Here is a 23,580-nt window from a genome sequence, read left to right as displayed (position 1 = left end):
AACCACCATAAAAAAAAAAAAAAACTCTGTTTGATAATTAATTTTGTTATCTACAACATAAATTCAAGTTTTATAAACAAATATGATACTACTGCTACTATTACAACTAATAATAATAATAATCTATTAAGTAATAAAAATTAAAAAGGTTTTGACTTGGTGACATTTAGTTTGATGGATTTTTAAACTCAAATATAGTTAAATTATTAAACATGCTATGCTATATGTCATGATTCTAGAGAGTAATCATGAATCTTATATAAATTGTGTATTAGAACTGATTCTGGGATATAAAAATTTATACTACCTTCAACTTGTGAAATATTTTTTATAAGATAAAATTATAAGACTTAATAGGTCAAATAAAATAATATCCCATAAATTAGTGTAAATCGTGACATTTATTAAAAAATGATTCTAAGAGTATTAGTGTGTGTCATCTAGGATGATAAGATCTCATTAAAGTAGAAGAGGATGTCATTGTCCTAGAGAGAAGCTATAAATCTCACATTAGTTATGCATTAAAATTGTAGATATTTTATTTTGTTCGAAAATTTTTTGAGATAAAAACAGATCTTTAACCATTAATTGGGCTTGATTGAGAAGCTTTGGGTCTAATAAAAAAATTTTCAATTTTAATTTGATTTGGTTTGATTTCACTTGTTTTTCAAAAATAAAATTAATAAATTAATAAAAGGAGAAAAAAAAGAAAGAAAGAAAAAAAACGTGGTGCTATTGTGGGATAATTCTTGATGATTTAATCCCGAATTTATTGGAATAATTGGTGATTCAATCACGGATCCATTGGAGATGATTCTTGGTGATTCAGTTACAGATTGGTTTGGCATAATTCATGCAAAGAATCAAAGGGGAGGAGCCTGGAAAATCAATTCACAACCGAAAGCCAACAAAAAAAAGCCTCGTATGCAATACCTAGAAACCGATGCCTAGGTCTCCATCAGAAAAAGAAGCAGAAGAACACTCTCTCCTCACCTCTGCCGATTTATCAGCCCCTGAATTCTCAAGTTATTTCGGCAAAAAAAAAAAAATTTTGCTATATGTAAAGAGAAGGTTCACATCAACATGGTGGTCATTGGCCATGTTGATTCTGGAAAATCGACCACAACCGGTCACTTGATCTACAAGCTTGGAGGCATTGACAAACGTGCGACCAGAGGTTTGAGAAGGAAGCTGCTGAGATGAACAAGAGATCCTTCAAGTATGCCTGGGTGCTTGATAAGTTGAAGGCCGAGCATGAGCATGGTATTACCATTGATATTGCCTTGTGGAAGTTCGAGACAGCCAAGTACTACTGCACTGTTATTGATGCCCCTGGACATCGTGACTTTATCAAGAATATGATTACTAGTACTTCTCAGGCTGACTGTGCTGTCCTTATGATTGACTCCACCACTGGAGGTTTTGAAGCTGGTATTTCTAAGGATGGACAGACCCGCAAGGATGCTTTCCTCGCCTTCACTCTTGGTGTCAAGCAAACGTTTTGCTGCTGCAACAAGATGGATACCACAACTCCCAAGTACTCAACGGCAAGGTATGATGAAATTGTGAAGGAAGTTTCTTCCTAACCCTGAAAAAAATTCCATCCGTCCCCACCTCTGGTTTTGATGGTGACAACATGATTGAGAGGTCCACCAACCTTGACTGGTACAAGGGTCCAACCCTCCTTGAAGCCCTAGACCAGATCAATAAGCCTAATAGACCGTCCGACAAGCCACTCTGTCTCCCACTTCAGGATGTCTACAAGATTAGAGGTACTGGAACTGTTCCAGTGGGCCGTGTTGAAACTGGTATCCTCAAGCCTAGTATGGTGGTTACGTTTGGTCCATCTGGATTGACCACTGAAGTTAAGTCCGTTGAGATGCACCATAAGGCTCTTCAGGAGGCTCTTCCTGGTGACAATGTTGGCTTCAATGTTAAGAATGTTACTGTCAAAGATCTCAAGCGAGGATATGTTGCCTCAAACTCCAAGGATGATCCTGCCAAGGAGGCGGCCAACTTCACTTCCCAAGTCAGGGCAGATTGGAAATGGTTATGCTCCTGTCCTTGATTGCCACACCTCTCACATTGCTATCAAGTTTGCTGAGCTCCTAACCAAGATTGACAGGCGATCTGGTAAAGAGCTTGAGAAGGAGCCCAAGTTCTTGAAGAATGGTGATGCTGGTTTTGTTGAGATGATTCCCACCAAACCCATGGTCGTGGAGATCTTCTTTGAATACCCCCCACTTGGGCGATTTATCATGAGGCCCATGAGACAGACTGTTGCTGTTGGTGTGATCAAGAGTGTGGAGAAAAAGGACCCAACATCTCCCAATAGGAACGTACCTTCTTACAAGGCAAATGGTATGGCAGCATACCCCACGGTTGTGTGTGATCATTTGGGAGAAATATTTTCGACACTCATCTTTGGAAGCTTTATTGGTCATCTGAGAATCTGTTGGGATATAAAATACGAATTATAAAATAATGAGCAAGGCTTGGATAATTCAAAATCAAATTAATGTCATTCTTTTGATGGACGTTTTGGGGTACTATAACCTTTTTTATGCACAATCGACTTTCGAACTGAATCTCTATTTTGCAGATCAGCTTTAATTAGGTGGCTAATTACACTTAATTAAAAAAAATTGGTGGCGACTTCCTTTCATTCCAAGTCTAACGATAAATCCACGAATCCATACGTTATGACAAGAATTAGTTTTGAGATATAAGTGTTTAAACAACTTTAATTTATAAGACACTTTGTATAAGATAAAATTGTGAGACCCAATAGATTAAAACAGATAATACCCCATAAGTTGATGTGAATGATGACACTATAGGTGTGGAGCTAATAATAGGAGGGGAAATTTGAATAAAAAATTATTATTAGAATCACATATATATATATATATATATACACACACATATACTAGGTGGGATATTCGTGTATTGTCATAGGTCAAAAAATTTTTATTTTGTTATCTTTATTCATCAATTTTTTTTATAAAATTGACCTAATTAAAAAAATAAACAAAAGGTGAAAAGTAAAAAGAAAAAAATGGGGATTATACATGGATATCTCAACCAACATCACATTCTTACAAAATTTATTTAATAGAAAATTTTAAAAAATAAAAAAGACAAAACAAAAAGAAGAAAAAAAATAAAAATGAAAAAAGAAACTCATAAGAAGTGTCACATGCATATTTTTATTGAGTTTAAAATATTAATTTCTTAAATTAAGTTTAAAAATATATGTAATTAAATTAATAATAAAATATATACTTTCATATATACCTCGAAATAAAATAGGTCAAATCATTCTAAACATGCTTTCGTTCTGATTTTGTTTTTCATAAAAAATTCAACATATTTTAATTCGATCTTGATTTTAAAAAATAAAAAGAAACAAAAAATTTTCAATTGGTTTTTTAACAAAATCATTTAAATTAAAAATTAAAAAAGTTGGCAAAAAGAAAAAAAGAAAGAAAGAAATATAACATGTCACATTGACTCATTGAATAAGGGTGAAATAAAAGTCAAAATAAACAAAATTTATAAAATTGGTGGATGAATGCATTGATTATATTTTAATTATTAATAACTGTAGTATTTTTATCCTTAAAAAAATTAAAAAAGAAAAACCTCATACAAAGTGGATCCTTTTTTTTTAAAAAAAAATAAAATCTATAAAAATATTTATTGAATATTAAAAACTTTTGCTAGAAAAAAGAAAAAATAGTAATGTGACTTAAATTTTGGTCATGTAGTCCTTAAAATTTGGTCATGTACTAAATGACCAAAATTTATTACACGACCAAAATTTAAGATATTTATTAAATATTAAAAATTTACGAAAAAAAGCCAAAAAGGGTGACATGGCTTACATTTTAGTTATGTGTTGTTCGTATGTACATAATAAAAATTAAGTGTTGGATTAGGTGGATTGCCCATGGTTGCCAGGTCAAAGATTTTTTATTGTTTTGCCATCTCTATTTATTGATTTTTTTGTTATAAAATTTATCTAATTAAAAGAAAAAACAAAATGTGAAAAATAAAAAAATAAAAACAAATGGAGATGTGCGTGGATATCTCATTCGACCTCATATTCTTACAAATTTTATTTAACAAAAAATTTAAAAAAATAAAATATAAAAAGTAAAAAGACAAAAATAAAAAAAATAAAAAAATAAAAAAATAAAAAAGTTTAAAAATTGAAGAAGAAACTTATAAGAATAGCACATGGACGTTCTATTAAGTTTAAAAATATTAATTTCTTAAATTGAGTTATATACATATATATCAATATAAATTAATAATAAAAAATATATTTTTATATATACTCCAGAATGAGTTAGTCTAAATTATTCTAAACACACGTTATCTTGTCTTGTTTCTCATAAAAAACTTAATTTGTTTCAATTTAATTTTGATTTTAAAAATAAATGAAACAACAATTTTCAAACGGATTTGTCTACAAATTTATTTAAATTAAAAATAAAAAGTTCAAAAAAAAAGGAAAAAAACAAAAAAAAAAACATAAAATGTTATGTTGACACCCTTAATGCGAGTGAAATAAAAATCAAAATAAACAAAATTCATATAAAAGATGGATGATTGCATGAATTTATCTTAATTATTTATAAATATAGTATTTTTGAATTTAAAAATGTTAAAAAACTCCAAAAGAAAATTTTGGTATAAAGCAGATTCTATACAAAATATTTATTAAATATTAAAAAATTTTGGCAAAAAGAAAAGAAAAAACAAAAAATGTGAGGTGAGTTAAATTTTGATAATTTAATTTTTATTCATGCATGACAAAAATTTAAATATTAGTTTTGCAACTTAGATATTTATAGTATATATATTTTTAAATAATAAAAGAAGACACGATAATTCTGATAAAAAAGGATAGAATGATTGAGTTATGATATTTGATTTAACTTGATTTACTTAAATTATTGAAATATTCGAAAATAGAATCCAACTTAATTAATTTTTCATTAAAGGCTAATATCATAGATAATTTATAAATTATAATAAAATCTTCATTTGATATTAAATTTAAAAAATTTTTAATATAATATATAAATTATAAATTTATTAATTAATATAATATTCAAAAAATTATTTATTCAAATTAACCAAAATAAGAATGATATTATTTAAAACTATATGACAATAACTCCTTGCCATCCACCTCGTATTGAACCTATGGTTATCCTTTGAGTTTCCAAATCTAACGGTCTAGATTATAGGATCTTCAAACCCTTACCTTAGGCATCACCATACAATAAAAAATGTCTAACATGTACTTTCACAAGGGTTGGGTTAGATATTAGTTGTCAGACATAAAGTCATCGTAGGGCTTTGCTTACTTTAGTTTGAGATTGAAGCCTTTTCTATTTCTCTTTCTCTTTCTCACAAACTCCATTTGCCAAAAGCCAACGTCTTCTCTTCATCTCTATTTCTTCTGCAGATCTCAGTAAAATTCACGAAAGTCAAGGCTATGCACCAAATCAGAGATCAGATATCCTTTGCTTTAATCTTCGCCAGGCCGCTTGGATATGTTTGCAATCGGCGCAGATCAATCGAAACAATCAAATCATCAGAAACAGAGCTCGGCAGAGTCAGATCTGCAATATAAGAGAACTTTGGATTGGTTACAATAATCAAAGAGTCTCCTCTGTTTTTGTTAATTTTTCTATCAGTCCTGTGGATACAAGTTGTGTCATAATTATAATCATGATGTAGGTCTGGTGCTTGGTTGTTTCTCTTTATCCTCTTATTTTAGTTTAGGGGTAGAGTTTTAATTATGTTAACAAAAGTTGTAATACAATAACATGCAATACAGGTTGAAACTGGACACACAGTTGTTGTTCATGCTGCAGTGGGATTGACGAGGTATATGATTCTGTAATAGCTGTTCTATTTCCTTATTCTCATCTCGGACAAAGCCAAGTGATGTAATTGATTTTAATTGTGTTGAGATCTTGATCAGAATTAATTGATATCGATTTTCTTTTCCCTGATTATTTGATTTGCTATAGTCAACTAGTTGAATAATTATTGGTTCTTTGTTTTAGCTTTCCTACAAATGTGATGTTTGTTTCATGCAGTTTGATTTATGTGACCTTTTGTTCTTTCAAATTATACGGATTTTGTGTCGACTACTGCCCTTAGTTATCATTGCAATTTTTTTCCTCTTCCAATCTAGTATTTTATCTGTTTACTTGTTAAGTGGATTATGTTTACTGGACACACACCATCAAGTAATGATTCAATGGAGCCCAGAATCTATGCTATGAGAATTTCAAGTGTGAAGTGGTTTGAAGGGAAACCAATTTCACTATTTGGGATAGAAATTGAAATGGTTTAGAACTTTCCTTTTTTGCGTTGAGAAATATAATCTCTAGCAAACCTTAATTTATTACCCACTGAACCTATTATCCTCTCTTTCTTACCGTCAAAAGAAGTTGATAATTGATAATGGTTTAAACCTTGTGAAGTTACTTGTTTATTTGATAGTAGTAGTTAGTTCATTGAATGGCTCTAAAACGTCTTTTTCAACAGCCATCTTTGTTAAAATTAGTTCGTTCGTGCAATTCTCTTATCCCTATTCTTAAGTTTTATATCTTTTTCTATCTATTTTGGGTTGGAATAGATTGCTGCATCTGGGCATTTCTTAGGGATTTTCATTAACTGAAATTTGTTGGCTGTCATTTTTGTTTACCTAGTAGTTTTTATAAACAGTTGTTCTTGCTGTAATTAGTATGGAAAAGTTTTGATTTCGAATGTGGTTTTTGAATTGAGTGAATCTTGATGAGCTCTTAGTAAAGCTGGCCATTCACATGCTTATGCGATTGACTTGGATAGATGTAGCAAAAGATGCCTTTTCGTGTTTGATGAACTTATCTAAATAATAAAAAATGTCAGGGGTAGGAAAGGCTAACCAGTCCAAGAATTCTTTGCAGCTGAATGATTGTAGAAGATCATCAGAGGTTAGATACTTTTCCTATTCTTTGCCAATATTAAATAGTTGAGTTCATACTCTTTTACTTTGTGATTAGCTTGAGTAATTTTGACCTGGCAACATTTTGATCACTTTGGATCTGGAACTCAGGTGAATATGAAAGGCCTGCATCTGGTCTCCTCTCCATCCATGAATTCCTTTTAAGGTTGATGGATGGAAGAGGTCTCAACCTCAGATTACTTTTTCTGCCAAGCCTTTTAGAGCCAGAGGCATTTCTGGATCCAATGTGCAACATCAATTTCACAACAGGACTGTTGCAAATAAAATAACTAATTGAATGAAGTGTCCAACAATTCTTCCGGTTATAGCTCCATTACTTGCAACGATTCCTCTGCTGTTATGTCAAAAGGATCTAATGCTATTAATCCATCTGCTATGGTCATCGATTATGCTGAATAAGACAAATCTACAAAGGGAAATTCATGAAAGGAGGCAAGAAGGAGGGGAAAACATAAATAGAAGCATTTGTGTGATGTTGGCTCCAGAGAGTCAGAAGCTTGTTGGAGTATGCCCATGGAAGTTAAGCATCTGAAATCTGTGGTAACAATGACATGAACTCTGGATCATATGCAACTTTGCAAGAAGTTTCACCATCTGATGGTTTGCTTAATATAACTGATTTTGCGGGCAGCAGCAATGGTATTTTTACAAGTTTTCAATCACCAAAAATATATGCATCTGACATTGATAAAGTGGATATACCTGAATGTATTGTACCTTCTCAAGTTCAGAAGCTTCCTAGGGAGCATCATACAGATAACTCTGAAATTGGTAGCGAAGACCAGCGACTTTCTATAGGTGGAGAGGAGACATCCTTCACATATGGGTTTTCTTATACATTTACATGAGAAGGATTTCTATGATATGCATGATTCCCTAGTGTTGGACTCAGGTTCTGTTGGTTCAAACAGTGAAGACGGTATTAGTGCTGGTCATATTGTTAATCCATTTAACGACAACAGCAATGAAACCTTTCAATCAGATTTACCAGGTTCCAATACCAAAAGGGGTCCTATTGTCAAAACTTGTTATGTATATTTCAATACCAAGAAGGGGTCCTATTGTCAAACCTCATTATGTAGCATTTCAGAAAGCCGTGATTTTAGTGAGGAAACCGTGCATGGTCTAGCTTGTAGCACAGCTTTGATGGACGAATGGTGGCATCAGGCAAGAGGGGTAAACAGTGTAAATCTATTCATGGGAGTTCAAGTACTTGCAAACTTGGAAGTATAGAGAACTTGCATGGTAGGACGCATCAGGCAAGAGGGGTAAGCAGTGTAAATCTATTTATGGGAGTTCAAATACTTACAAACTTGGAAGTATAGGGAACTTGCATGGTAGAAGGGGAACGGAGAACAGTCATTCTGTTTGTCAAAGGGTTTAGAGAATGCTGTAGAGAAATGCAACACTGGGTTGAATAAAACAAATCCCATTTGCTCACAGTTTGATGTTACTTTAAAAGATGATCCATTGCTGAAAAGAAATTCTAAAGCTGCCAATGTAAACCTTACCTATTACTGATGACAAGAGGAAGTTAAAAAATAAGGTTCCTAGGAAGTTGAAAAGACAAGTTAGTGCAGCTTCAAAACAAGAAACCAGCAGACATTCCAGGAAGGAGTCTCATCCCAACGAGGTAAACTTAAATGCTTATGCAAAGACTAGCATGCCAAAAAGTGAAATATTAGATGTTTAAACTTTTCTGGATGACCATGGAGTAATTTAAAATCTTTCAAGGTCTTATTCTCAGCTTGGTTGTGAGGGTTCTGACCGTGAAATCTAAATCAGTTAACGAATTTGAAGTTGGTCCAAGCAGCATGGAGCCATGTGAAAGTGTCTGTGTTACTGCTTCTGGTTTTAATAATCTAAATATAGAGATTCAAGACAGCTTACTGCAAATGTGTCCCTTTGGACCAGTCAAATTTGCTTAGGTGAGCACTCCAGTTTTTTGAGGTTTGCGATACTGATTCTACTTCAACAAACTTTACTAATGTCATTCATCTTTCAATATTTTCAGATTTTCAGTTCTTGTTCCAAAACCAAGCATGACTGAACAATTCAGAGGTTTGAATTCGATATTAAAACACCAAAGGTGCCTATACCTGTATGGTTCTTCTAATTTGGTCTTCCATGTCTCCTTCCCCTTGGAGCAGCAGCTCCAGCAGCAGGAGGAGGAGGTGGATTTGGAGGTGTATTTCCGGCATTGGGAGGAGGAGGATTATTTCCGGCATCAGGAGCTGGATTTTTCTGTTAAGATGAGAGATTCAGTTAAAGCTTTCGAATCAAACCTAAGAACACAAATCAAATGCTAAGAGATTCAATTAAAGCTTTCGAATCAAACTTAAAAGCGTAAATCAAATGTTTAAAAAAATTAAAAAAAAATATCAGATGAAAGATTCAGTTAAAGCTTTCGAATTAAATCTAAGAATCAAAATCAAATGCTAAAAAAAAAAAATCTCTTTTAACTTAAAATTTGACTTTGCTTTACCTTAGGACGTTTAGGGCAATCAGTGGATTGGTGATGAATTAGGTCGGCAAGACCCTTGGCATTCTTGATCTCATTGCCGCATCTGGAGCACTTCCAAGTCATTGTAGTTGGTTTTGTAGTATGGTTTTTCCTTTTCTGGGTTGGAGGACTTGTATCTCTTTGAGCAAGTGGTTTATAATTTCATTCTTTAGTCTTTCAATCAGAGATGGGTTCATGAAGTTAAATAATGGGCTTGAAGCCCTATTAATCTTGAAAGAAAAGGAATAAAAAAAATGTAATATTGCTTTGATAAAAAATAAAAAATAATTGAAATTATCTGAAACAGGACATTTGTTATATTAGTATTATTATTTTTAAAATTTAAATAAAATAAAAAATATATTTCATTTATAAAATTATGTCAATTTAAAGCAGTATTAGAAAATAAATTTAAAATTTAAAAATTAAAAAATCAAATCAACGTGGATGTTAAAATTTGATTTGGATTAATTTAATATCTATTTGATTTAATGTAATAATTTAAATATTGTAAATTAATCAATTTTTTGTTCTTCAGATCATATTAATATTAAATCTCATTCAACTTTTTCATGTCATGATTACTATTTAGAACTCAGAAAAAGTGTATTACCATTGTCTTGGTATTAGTTTACCATTTACATAACAATAGTTAATAATTAATCAACATGCAGTATTAAATTTCAAGGCATGTAATTATTTCACCTTATTTTCAAGTTGTAATTTTTTTATGTACAAAAAATAACCAAAAAATAATTGAATTAAGTTTGATAATAAATTATAAAGATTAAGATTAGTGTAATGTAAAAGATAATATATTTAAAATTTTGAAAGATTGGAAACAATTATTAGATGTGAAAGTGAAACAATTTTATACAAATATAAACTAAGAGCCATGTTGAAAGAATTTAATGTTATATGAATATTTACTAGAAGGATTATTGAAGAAAGAATGATACTTTCTGATTGGGAGTGATTAGAAGCCAAACGAGCTATTTTTGTCCCAAAAGTTTAGACTATAAATTTTGTTACTAATTCTTCTCACGACTATCGTTTTGGAAAAATTTTTTTTTTTCAAATTTCGTATTGGTTCCCATATCTTACTTGTCTTCAACTTTAAAACATGAATATTTTGATCATCCTTTATAATGAGAATAGCTAACAATTTTTTTTTCGTTTGCCACTAGATATACTTAAACAATTGAATTGATATGGCGTGATGGAAAAGTCATTTTATAAATATCCCAATTATTTTTTATGTCTTTTAGATCAAATACTCTGAAATTTTCCTTGGCATCCAAACAATATTATAATTCTCCAAATAAAATTGAATTGCAAACAGATAACCAAAATTTTATGTCACACAAAAAGTTACATATTTTCCAATTACCTTCTCCTAGTTTATGGACAAAAATGGATACTGAATCAATCCATCCTTCGATTTCTAAAACCAAATAATTTGGAGGAAGTGAAGAAGTAAATAACATCGAATGCACCCATTGAAGCAGCTTAAGAAGTTTAATAATCTCTTTTGTTAGAGGATTAAAGAAAAATGAGTGTGCCTCATCTGGAGTCATTAATAGCCAGCCACACTTTGAAAAGCAGATTTCAACACCTAATACTTCTACAGGAAGGTCCAATTCGCAAGTGTAATTATGCATGAGGTAAAAAAGTTGACTTTTGTCAGTATTACCTTTGAGGATTCAGAACAACCATGAAAATGGAGAATTCGCATCATGATCGAATAGAGAAGGAAGTGGATGTGGTGGAGCAATGGGGATTGGTCATTATGCTTTGCAAATTGCACGAAAAATTGTTTTGTCCTCTACAAAGAGATTTGATGGTATCAAACTTAAAATATCTAGTGGAAAACTACTCCACACATCCTGATCGTTGTCCACTTGATACTTTTTGGATGATATCAAATCCTTGTTTTATATAGTTGCTGTGGTATTTACAAAAAAGTTAACCAAAAATTTGATTGCAATATAAATTCATACATATCTTAAGAAAAATCTAAAAATTCATTTAATATTTAATTTGCAAAGTATACAAAATATAGTTCTTTTTACTATAAATTCCAAATTTAAGATTTTTTTACGTTAAAATTTTTCACAAAATTTCAAATATTAAAAAAGCAATTTACAGTAAAAGCACCTAGAGTATTTGTGTTAAATAGAGAATCAACTGTCAAGGGAGATCATTCCTGGGCATTAGGTTAAGCTTTGCACCACCGATTAATGTTATCTCCACTAATTAATGTTTTCATCAATTAATGTTTCACCACATGTTTTTACTCTCTTTTTTTTTTTTTGTTAAATTCCAATAGCAGAGAAGAAAAAAAAAATGTCTTCAATGGGCACCATCAGAAGCTCACTAGATTTCGTCTTTGTTTATAATAAATTATAATGTAAGCCTCGGCCAGCCCCTACTGCTTTTGCAGCCATACTATACATCAGCAAGCATAACAAAACAAAGCTCTTACGGTGACTAAATTTTATTTAACTACCTATTTCAATTAAATTTGCATAATTAGTATATTGATTTAGTAAAATTTTCTTTTACAGGTAAAGTGGAAATTGAGAAATTAATCGAAAAAAAAAAAAGAAAAAACTAAAAACTATACCAAGCATAAACTTCTAATGAAACATAAAAGCAAGATGTAAGTTTTTTTTTCATATTTTATCAATTGACATGAAAAAATAATAACATTAATTTCACTTCCCAATAGTGCAAATCAAGCGCAGAAAGAAAATTAAGGTTAATAGTGATCATATTTAATAAGTAAGAAAGATATATAATAAATTGCTTCTCTTCTTAAAAACGAAATACCTTCAGTCTCTCTTTTGCTCCCTTAATTAATTCTATTTATCATTACAAAAAAAAAAAGAATATATATATAAATTTATTTATGTATGTGAGGATATTATTGGGTTTTGGACAACTAATTAATTAGAATTCTTGTTGGATTTAAATTTATAATTACAATAGCAATAGGTATTATTAATTTGTAAGCCGAAGATACTTCTCACCATATTAGGATTAATATAACTATAATTAATATAACAATTATATTTATTAGCTTTTGAAATTAATTATTACATTAGAAGAATTTTTTGGTCGCTTTTGAAAGGATTATAAATTAATTTATTATTTATATATCTTTCGATCAAATATCTAATTAGCGATACATCTATATATTTCACTCTTAATTAGATCATTAAGCTAAGTACAAAAACTTTTCATCTAACTATAAAAAAAATTAAAAACCTGTAAGCAAAATGGGTGATGCATGAGATTAATTGAATTGTTAAAGGTGAAATATTTCAATTATAAAATATAAGTTTGATTTTTTTATCGGTATTTGCTTGAGTAAATAAACTGTTTATTGCAAGATGCACTGCAAAAGGCTTGTAAATTGAAGTGTTTTGTACATAGCAGATCACTGTTTCATGCTCCCATTTTAACTTTACATGGCATCCTTCAAAATTGGTTTCTCTGACGATGAGATATAAATTGATAACAATTATCATATGAAAATACAACAGTATATAATTCGATAATTTTAATAATGATATTTATATTTTATTCTGTTAAATCATGAACAAATATGAGGCAACCTGCAAATTTTTTTAAGGCCCTCTATATTGTTAACTTATCATATTGTATTACATTCACTAATGAATTGGCTCAATTATCATAAGTCATAATGATGCTCAAATCAGTAGAATCTTCTTATGGTCACAGATGGGAAAGCTTACACCAAGAAAAGTAATAAGATTGCTAGTTGGACTCTAATATTATTTCCAGCTGACAGGATACTGTGGAGAGATTTGACTTAACCTTAGTGATGAGAGATCGCGGCCATATAGAATCACTAAGGTGATACAAAGTAGGATGATCTTATCATCTATAGCTCTATCACCCCCATCACCCCTTTCAATACCTCGTGCCAATTACCTTCACAAATATCAGCAAAGTTTGATATTTAAAACTCCACTAAGTGTGCAGCTTCTTTTGTGAAAAGATAAATCTTAAAAGATTTCCTAATAAACCATAAAAGACTCGATCAATTATTGACTTCAGTCCACTTTAATAAACTGCCCAGCATTACCTACTGGTTTATTTGAACTCTCATACTAGGTTCAGCCAATTTCATAACATGTACAACACAAGATCCATTATTTAGTACAAAGTCTCACTAAGTTAGGAACTTTGATGCGGTTCTTTGCCAAAGAAATAAGGAGGATGTTAAAACTTCAAAGAACCACATAGGTAAGAATTTAGAGTGAACAGCCTGAGATACAACAATATACAACCAAGCTTATCTGAAACTATAGGAATTTAATAGGTGAGACGGACAATAAAAATGTCTAATCCCCCGTCATATGAATCTCAAAATTTCTCTAACACGTGCATTAAGTGACTTAATAGGGGTAGTTACAGTCTTTGAACTCTTCTTAGGTTCAACATCACTAAGGCACAGAAATAATAGTTTTTAAACACGACAGATATTCAGATAAACTAAATAAAGCATACAGCCCAAAATTTAACATCAAACTAACAAATGTTAGCAAGTTAGTATTGTGAAGAATAAATAGATGAATGTAATCAGCATTCCTTTCTAAGCTTGTATGTAATTGTAATCACCTGAAAAGCTCTTAACAAGAAAATGCAAATACATTATACAAGTTTATTTGTCTCACTTGTGGTTTTTATATGTAAAATCATCCACAGTATTGTCACTTCTCTACTCCTTTAGAATGACTTGACAGGGTGTCTCAAAGTAATATATTAACCATTGTGTTTATCTGAACATCCTTGTTATAGCTACTTGTGCAATATATCTCCAACTTGCATAGCACATAGTAGTGGAATATTAGGTTGCCTGACTTAATGGTTCTAGGTTTATATAGCACTTCTATACTTGAGCTTGGAACAATAGTTTTGCTCAAGGATATTTGGTATTCAACCCCAGCCCTTGCCCATATGGAAGTTAACATCCTGCCCAATCTAGCCTAGTCGTATAATAATGCTCATGCATGACTTGAAATTAAGAAGGAAACACAGCTTAATACAGTTAATGATCTATTTTAAACTTTTACAATGGATTACTGGTGCAAAATTGATATTAATAGACCATCCAGATCACAAACTTTCAAATGTCCTTAAACTTACTTTAAGAGATTTAGTCAATAAGATATTGGTTCTCACGAATAACTTTCCAGCTACCATCAAGAGTGGAATATTCAAAGGCAGAAAGTTATTACATCTTAACTGGGCATATATGATGCAGCATGTTATATGCATGTTTGGCCTAAATTTGCAGGACTAATGTTGATATACCATTTCTGCAATAAATCAATGAATAATTGCAAAAGATTGAGAAGATCTACGAAATAAACAGAAGAAACACTTTGAAATACCTGTGTACAGTGTTGAGAAGACTGTAGCAACATTGAACTGCAGGCCCCTTTAGGGTTCTGTTCTTGTCTCCAACAACTACCCTCAGTGCACATACTTCATATATTTTATTGATGCCAACATCTTTCCTTTTCATCTACAGCAAGATAAGAACAAGAACTTCGACATCAGCAGGACATTGTAAAAGCTTTCCCAACAAAGTAACAGTCAGATTGCTTGCTCATTTTTTAGTAAAAGATTTTAGAATCACATTTTAATTCTGGCTTAACTGACAATGCATCTTCTGAAAGGCCAAGTTAAATTCTTCATAGATACAATGCAACAAAAGGATTTTCAGTACAAAAAGTCTCTTATATAGATCTGACATGTTGATAAATGTTCAGCGGTACATAAGAATTAAAGTTCATGGTCGATTCTTAGATGCCTCTTTGAAACATGTAGTGAAATTAACTCTATTATGATATCGATAAAACCTACAGCTGCGAGCTGCAATTATAAAATAATCACAGTCGAACACCTTCACAATACTGTTTATTATGTATGGCGATCAAGAAAATTTTGAACCACATGGCAAAGGAAGAGGCTTTGACTGCATTTGGCTCTAACAACGCGCACAATTACAATATTTTACAGCTAAGAAGCAAAGCATCCAAAAGTTGATACACATACATTAATTGTTACTCCTACCTTGCAGTAGATACTATACAAACTTTTTAATCGGGTAGATAAAGTAACCTCCATCCCTGGAAGATAACTGCAGTGCAAAAGAGGAGAGGATGAGAAAGCATCTACAAGATATGACCAAACTAACAATAGTTGCTCTCACATGCACCGGAGTTAAAACTAATATATAAAACCAAAATAGTTTTATTAGAAAAAAGCAGCAACAAAACATATGAAATTGATATGAACAGCTCCCTCTAAAATGCCTCCTCGCAAACAACAAGAAATGCAGAGCAATTCCAGCATCCTGCACAACCTTCGGTTTTGGTTCCATCTCTGAACTTCTTCCAAGATTATTAAGAAAGTTAGTATGTTTTCTCCGATCCAATAAGATGTCAAAAGGAACCATTTCATCCATAAGATCCTGCATGTATAAAACAAACTGGAACAAATTACTCAAATTTAAGGTTTCTGTTGAATACTGCATTTAAAACTTGTTTGTCTGCCTACCGACCCAAAACCCTCTAACCCTTTTGTTCTTCAGCATACATGCTTCCAGATATGTGCACATATGTTGCCACAATTATAATTACATGGATTAAAAAAGCTGGAATTATATTTAGAGCTAATCAATGCATCTAACTGATAGGGAATTAAGACTGTCTGGTACTCTTTTGAAAAGGAAAATTCCTCAAAACTAATCTAATTCTATAACATAATATAATATAATATAATATAATATAATATAATAAAGATTGTTTGGTACTCTTTTGAAAAGGAAAATTCCTCAAAACTAATCTAATTTCATAATATAATATAATGAGACTAAGGGGAAATTCCTCAAAACTAATGTAATTTCATAATGTAATATAATGAGACTAAGGGGTGGATCCTATTCAGTTATGACCTTGTTAACTTGGAACTTCTTTCATTTTGTCCTATTATTTTCAAGAAGGCTAAAGCATGAAAGCCAATTTGCTTCTCGAATTTATTTGAAGAAACAAAAGGTTTCAAAAATAGTCGAGGAAGAGCATGAACCTCTTCAGAATATGCAGTAAAACACAACCAGAGCAATCTGACAGAAAATAACAGTAACTACAGATTGCAACCATCACATGGTATTTGACATGCCTAGTTTGGATGGAAATTCATGACAACAAAATAAAGCTACTGCACTAAATTCATCGACCAAATGCCTTTTACTAAAGAATTGAAGCAAGCTATGCTGTTCAGTGGTCAATAGGCAGTCCTATATAATTACAATGTAAGTTGAGACATCTTCCAAAATCATGTGTTGAAGGTGCCCAATGACAGCATATTAGGTGTTTTTTATTAACAGTATCCAAGGTTCACTAAGAAGAAAACTAGTATTTAGTCTATCAAAGGAAGGCTGAAACGACCTGTCTACCTGAAAATTTTCATCCTTTGTTGATATTCTGGCAGGAAGACAGGATTTCTCAACATTATGCATTAAAACTTTCCGATGTTAGCAAGCAGTCGTTAAAATTGGCAAAATCCTAATACATCAAAGCAAGCCTTAAACCAACCAAAAAGAATATAACTAGAATATAGAACCATCATCATTTCCGTCCTATATGCTTACCTTTATGCTATTAATATCCTCATCACTCACAGAAGCTTCATCTTCATGAGCTGAATTGTTTTCTTGTACAAAGGATCCACTGGCTTTTGCAGATATTCGTCTAGGATATGCTCCTTTATTATGGGGCTCCACATTGAAGCCAGATAAGCTCGCAGCTTCCTAAATATTTGAGGCTGCAACAGTGTCCTCAAAATTGAAACAAATGTGGTTACAAAATTTATTTGATATGCATAATCCAAAAGGATTCACATTTTTAGTTAGAAGCTATAATACCTGCGGAACAAAAGAAAAAGAGGCTACAGTACTGTCAGAAAAGAATTTTAAGTCATGACATTGATTACCATAACACTATGGCTTACGGGTTCCAATATAATCAAAGCTTGTCACTTTTTTCTCATTCTATATCTTTGACCATCTTAATCATGCTATATGCAATATTTATAAGTTTAATGGCAATTCATCCAAAGTGTGCAGATAGCATGGACCTAAAAGTCAAAACAAAATATTGCTGTTCCTTCATGAATCTAAAAGGTGATAAAAGGCTATCTGATGCATAGCTGTCAAGAACTTTGTAACCACAGTTTCATATAGCAATGCCTGTTTATGAACATGGAACCCATAAAACCATCCTCTAACTGATCTTAAACTGTAAGTGTTAGGAACCAGATTTTAAGTATTAATTTTTTTTGGCTACATTAGGAAAAAGAGAAAAATAACAAATGAAGTGAAAATTCCATGATTGTTGTCCCAATTTAAAAAAACTCATACACAATATGTGTCTCACTTTCCGATAAATTAGTTTAGCTACACAATTTTTTTAAAAAAGGGGAAGAAACAAAGAGAGAGAAAGAGAACAAGGGCTCTAGCATTTAGGGATTATGAGTATAATACCATGAAATGTTCTAATATCATATTAAGCATCCAACCTAAATTCTATTGGCAATTAGTTGAGAAGACAAAATACACCCTAAACTTAACTATAATGCCACTTAAAAATAACATACCAAACTCAATGGATAAAAGGTGCCTAAATGAAATACATGTCCCAATCAAATAGGGTTAATAAAACTCAAACTATATGGTGAATAGAGTAAAAGACGTATGTAGTGTAAAATCATCAAGTACAATTAATATCATTAATGATGTTATGATAAATGCTCTTGCAACTTCCATGAACTAGAAACACACTCCTTTACCTGAAGAACAGCGAAGCAAAGATCTTCCAGCTCTGCTTTCAGTGCTCACAGACCCAATCTAGAAGTTAGGGAACACCAAAAAAGTAAGGTTTCTTGTGCAACAGCCTGAGCCTTAGCTAGAGGCAGGGCATAACTGTAAAGAATGATCACACCTTTGAGTGCAATTCATACATCAATACCATAAAGATTAACCCTCAAACCATTTTGCTATAAATTTTAAGAATTATAGCACCATAGATTTTGATATAAATTTCTCAGACCTTGACACACTGTGGAGCAATCTGTCCTTATAAATATGTTCGATGGAGAAAAACAGTGTGTCTATAATGCAAGATTCCTAAAGGGTTTAGAAATTTAGAATTCAAAAGATTCAATAAATGGACTAATAATTTTTTTGACTTCAATGAATTTTGGGATCAAAAGCAGGGTCTTTTAGGCTCAAAATACGTAAATGCATGTGCGTGAGAGAGAGAGAGAGCTTCCACTAGAAACTCTGAGTTTGGTTCTTACATGTCATGGCATGCCACATCACCATATAGAGAGCTCTTATTTTGTCATGTTTGTGCCATTTAAACTCCAATGTACTAAAGATAATGGATTTTAATAGTTTCCATCAAAATAAAGCACAATTAAACAAAAATAATAACAGAAGGAAAGGGGCTTCTTTAGGAAATTTGGAAAAGTAAAATTGCTTTTTTTGGTATTTTAGCCTAAAAGTTTTTGTAGTTGTATGCACAATTGTAAGAATCAGAAAACTGAAAACCAGTGCCTGCAGAATAAAAAGTCAACCTTAGTGGATAGACAAGCTCCAGAGCCAATACCAAAGGCAGTAACAAGCTACTTGGGTAATAGCAGAAGTGACAATCCCATGGACAGTGGCACCAGAGCCAAAGGCAGCAGTAGCAGCAGCTATGGTGTTAAGGGAAGCAGAAACAGTGAATTTCTGGGGAATACACCTTAAGTTAGAGGCAGTTTTTGGATGGAATTTGTGGAGAAAAAGAGGGGAAGTTTGGTGGGCAAGAAACATTTTCTTGGAATGGATATGGGATTGGCATGAAGAAGAAGAACAAAAAGAGAGTGCATGTTAAGGTTTAAACAAAAAAAAAAAAAATCAGATGTTTTACATGATTCTTTTGTTGTTGGAGGGTAAGATTGAGATTGTAAATGTTTTAAAGAAACAGACTTTTTTATGAATTAAGAAAAATAGTAGCGATCAGAATCAAAGAATCAAACTCAGGACATCCTTTTTAGTAAACGTCCGCTATAAGGGCTTCTTTAATTAAAATTCATCTTTTACGTTAAAATTTTTACTAATTTTAAAAAATTCAATGTGATATAAAAAAACTATACCATATCAATAGCGTTATTCTAAAATTAAAATATTTTCTCCCCAACTATTTTAACTTGTAACATGAGATTTTCAATAATGGTTTCTAATTAATTTTTAGGATTTTAATCATAAAACATATTTTACGGTGAAATCTTTCTATTCAATGAGATAATGTTTTATAAGAAAAGATGAAAAGAGAGTTATCATTTACGCACTTTATAAAAAAAAATTTACTGCTATGTTTTGTTGATTTTTTTATTATTTTTTGGGTATTGAAGAGTATTTGTTCACCTTAGCCTCATGGTTTAGATATTTAAAAAAAAATTGTTATGAAAACACCTAATAAGTAAATCATTTGATAAAAAATAAAGCGATTGAATTTTAAACTTGCTTTTCTAAGTCAAGTTGGTTAAAAAATCCGTACAAAAATTAAAACGACAGCCAATGACGCAAACAACTTTCTCAAGCAAAATTTTCTTTTCATTTTTCAGTAGCTAAAATTCTCAAGTAAATAGACCAAGCTGACTCCCAATTATGTCCAAAGCTATTTCTAGTTTGTTTTTGTATGCTGGTTCTTGCTTTGTTCGATCAAATTTTTTACTTTTTAACCTGGAATTTAAGCAAAGAATATAGTCCACCTTGCAAGATTTGAAATATAGCAATGGCACATCATCAAGCCTTGAGCAATTAGATAAAATAAGCTCATTCAGAAGACACTAATTAACCAATGGTACTTGGAAGTTTCCTTAGAGTTTTACAATCTTTAAGATTTAAAAAAATTTAGTATTTTTATCTCATCAATAGATTGATTAACGTCACTCAGCTTGATTTTTGCAATCGTTAAGCATTAATTTCTTAAGGCTAAAGAGTCTTGAAAAATTTGAAGTTTTGAGAAAGCTATATAAATAATTGAGATTAATGGTTTCACATTTGGAAGAAACTGAGAATGAAGACGAAACTAAAAGCCATTAGATAATGTTTAGTTTAAAAAAACAGAGTTATTTTTTATTTTTATTTTTTTTGAAAAATGATGAACATGAGTGAAATCGTGTTTGGTAATTGAAAATGAAAACAAATTTTTAGAAAATAAAAATAAAAATGGGTTAAAATATGAAAATAAAAAAAATGTATTTTTAATTGAGAAAATAGGGGATGTACACTACTTTTTTACTTGTGTTTTGCAAGTTATCATATTTGAATACATTTTAATGTCATTAATTAATAAATATAAGTTATATTTATAATTAGATGCCATTAATAGTAATAATATTGAATATTTTATTTATTTCCTTATTTTTGCATTTAAAAAAATTTATTTTCATTTACCAAATACATTTTTTAGAAAACAAAAAATAAAAACTATTTTCTAAAAAATAAAATAAAAATAACATTTTTTCAATCCAAATAGAGTCTTCAGTTTTCTTTAAAAAAATGAAACAATTAGTTTTTATAAATGTGATGTTGCTTCATTAAAACGAAATAAACATTATTATTTCCAAACTTGTTTTAGGTTAGTTTTGCTCATGTCAAGAATAATTAACATCGAAATATCTAAATTTATAGGAAGACACTCTCGAGGAAATCCATGCTTCCACCATGCCACATCACTAGCAATCAAATGGGTAGCCGACACGATTAAAACTAAAAAGTGATTGCAACCACATCGCTCTGACACCCATTAGAATATAAATGAAGTCCAAGTTTTGCATCTTTGCAAATACTTCAATTTTCATATCTATCTCATTGGACATGGGAAATGGATTTATAACATGTAAATTAGCAGTTGCCTTTCCAAAGTTGTCTTCTAGTAATCTTTTTAAGTCAATGATCAAGTATTTAACAATTCCGATATCCTATTGAAAGAAAAAGCTTTTTTAGAAAGAAAATAAAAAAATTATATATTTTGGGTAAAACAAAAGGCATAAAAGATATAGGTAGAAATTTTAAGTCTCTTACAATTTTTCTTCTTGCATCAAATGCATCATTAGCCTTCTTTTTTACTAACAATTAAGAAAGAGTTGCTAATGAGATTTTAAATTCTAATTATTATACAAAAATCAAAACTATTTAATATTATATTTGTGTATGAAAGATAAAATCATACAAGATATATATTCGAACATAATCATTTATACTTGTTTAGCAAAAGTATAAACGAAAACCTTATTTGAATTATTGGTTCGTTGAATAAAATTATAATTTAAAAATTATTTTTTTTCATAGCATAAATCCTTCAAATTGAATGCAAGAATTTTTTTCATTGAGAGTTATCGACTACCAATCACACATTTGAGTTCCCATCTTTGGAACAAGTAATTGTGAGCCAATTTCTTGAATTGAAGATTTTTTGTCATGGAGTTCTAAATGTCTCCCCTGCTAAGAAGAGTCCAAGCAAAAAACAAAGGTGAGAAAGGATCTTGGGCAGGTGACCTCAACAGTTTCATCCAACAGCTTTACACAGAAAAGGTACTTATAAATTTACCAAAATCTATTTATCTCTAATCTTGTTTGTTTTCTAAGGATCTTGCAATTAATATCTCTGTTTCTTGGTGCTGTTTTGAAAGCCATTGGTAATTGCTCTGTTTTTTTAGTTTTTCGGTTTTTATTTCTTTTTAGCCATGATATTTCTTTTTGTCTTATGATAACTGGTTAATAAGTTGGATTTTATAGGTTGGATTCCAAGGAATGGAGTATTGTGTACTTTTCGAGTTTTCTAAGTTAATGGAGATATGGAATGAGAATCTTCGAGGAGTTTTAGACTTAAAAAATCTTAAGATTTTGGAAGTCTATGGATGTAATAGGAGGCTGCCACGTTTACAATAATGTTCCCTTGGCTCCAGTATATAACTGTTGAGTCCTGTTCAAACTTGGCAAATTATTTCTCTTTGTAAGTGTAAGTTCTTAGTCGGGGTTGTTGAAAGAAAAACAAGATTTAGTCGACACTAGAATAAAGTTTATGCATATAAGTAGCAAATTATAGTCCCTCTAATGTAAATTTTCCAATGAACCTGATTTGAGATGAAAAGTTAACTAGTGTTATCAAAAACAGACCCAAACTTATTCAAATATTGAACCATCTTCTTGATTACGGCTCAATCTCACTAAAAATCCGAAGAAGAGAATAATATGTGCATCGCTCTATTATATTAATAACAATACAGGTAGTCCTTACACTCAATACATTCACAACTTTGGTAACAGAAACAATTTAATCTCCAATTCTCTAATTGGAGATCAACCTAAAATTGCTCATAAGGAAGAAGAAAACAAATCAGAGAGGTTGATACTTTATCCCTTTTCAATGAAAAGGTGATTGCTTCTTTTGTGATTGTGCTAGTATAATTGTATATTCTTGTAGCTAGCTTTTCTTGCCTCTATTAGTTTCACCTTTCATAGCATATATTTTATAAGATTTAATGCGGTTGGTTTCCCACTCCTTCCATGCATCTTATCTAAGTATAATTTATTTTGCCTCGCTTTCCCTAGATTAAATGAATTGAGAATCTCTGGCATGGGGAAGTGGAGAAAGATTTAGTGGGACAAACTCAATGAGGATTCATTTTATGAACTAGATGTCCTCATAGCGAACAGCTATGAAAGACTTTTGAGTGTTTTTCCATTTAATATGATGGAAAGACCTGACAAACTAAAAGAACTGCATGTATGGAACTATGATTTATTAGAAGAAACAGTTGGAGCTTATGGACTCAATTCTAGTGAGTCACATGCAAAAGTTGCTATTCAATCGATCATCAAGTTTGTACTTCCTAAAGTGAGTTTCCTTGGATTTTGTACACTACCCAAATTGAAGAGTTTTTACTCCAC

The 23,580-nt window shown here is 31.1% G+C and overlaps 1 pseudogene; it reads left to right on the top strand.

The window, feature by feature from the left end:
- Positions 1 to 1,184: 1,184 nt before the first annotated feature.
- Positions 1,185 to 9,723, top strand: LOC149518058 (elongation factor 1-alpha-like; annotated as a pseudogene).
- The last annotated feature ends 13,857 nt before the right edge of the window (positions 9,724 to 23,580 follow it).

The sequence above is a fragment of the Durio zibethinus genome, chromosome 7 (genome assembly GCF_047325235.1).
Source record: "Durio zibethinus cultivar Kanyao isolate XHJ-2024 chromosome 7, ASM4732523v1, whole genome shotgun sequence".
Classification (NCBI taxonomy): Eukaryota; Viridiplantae; Streptophyta; class Magnoliopsida; order Malvales; family Malvaceae; genus Durio; species Durio zibethinus.
This window is presented reverse-complemented; position numbering and strand designations above follow the sequence as displayed.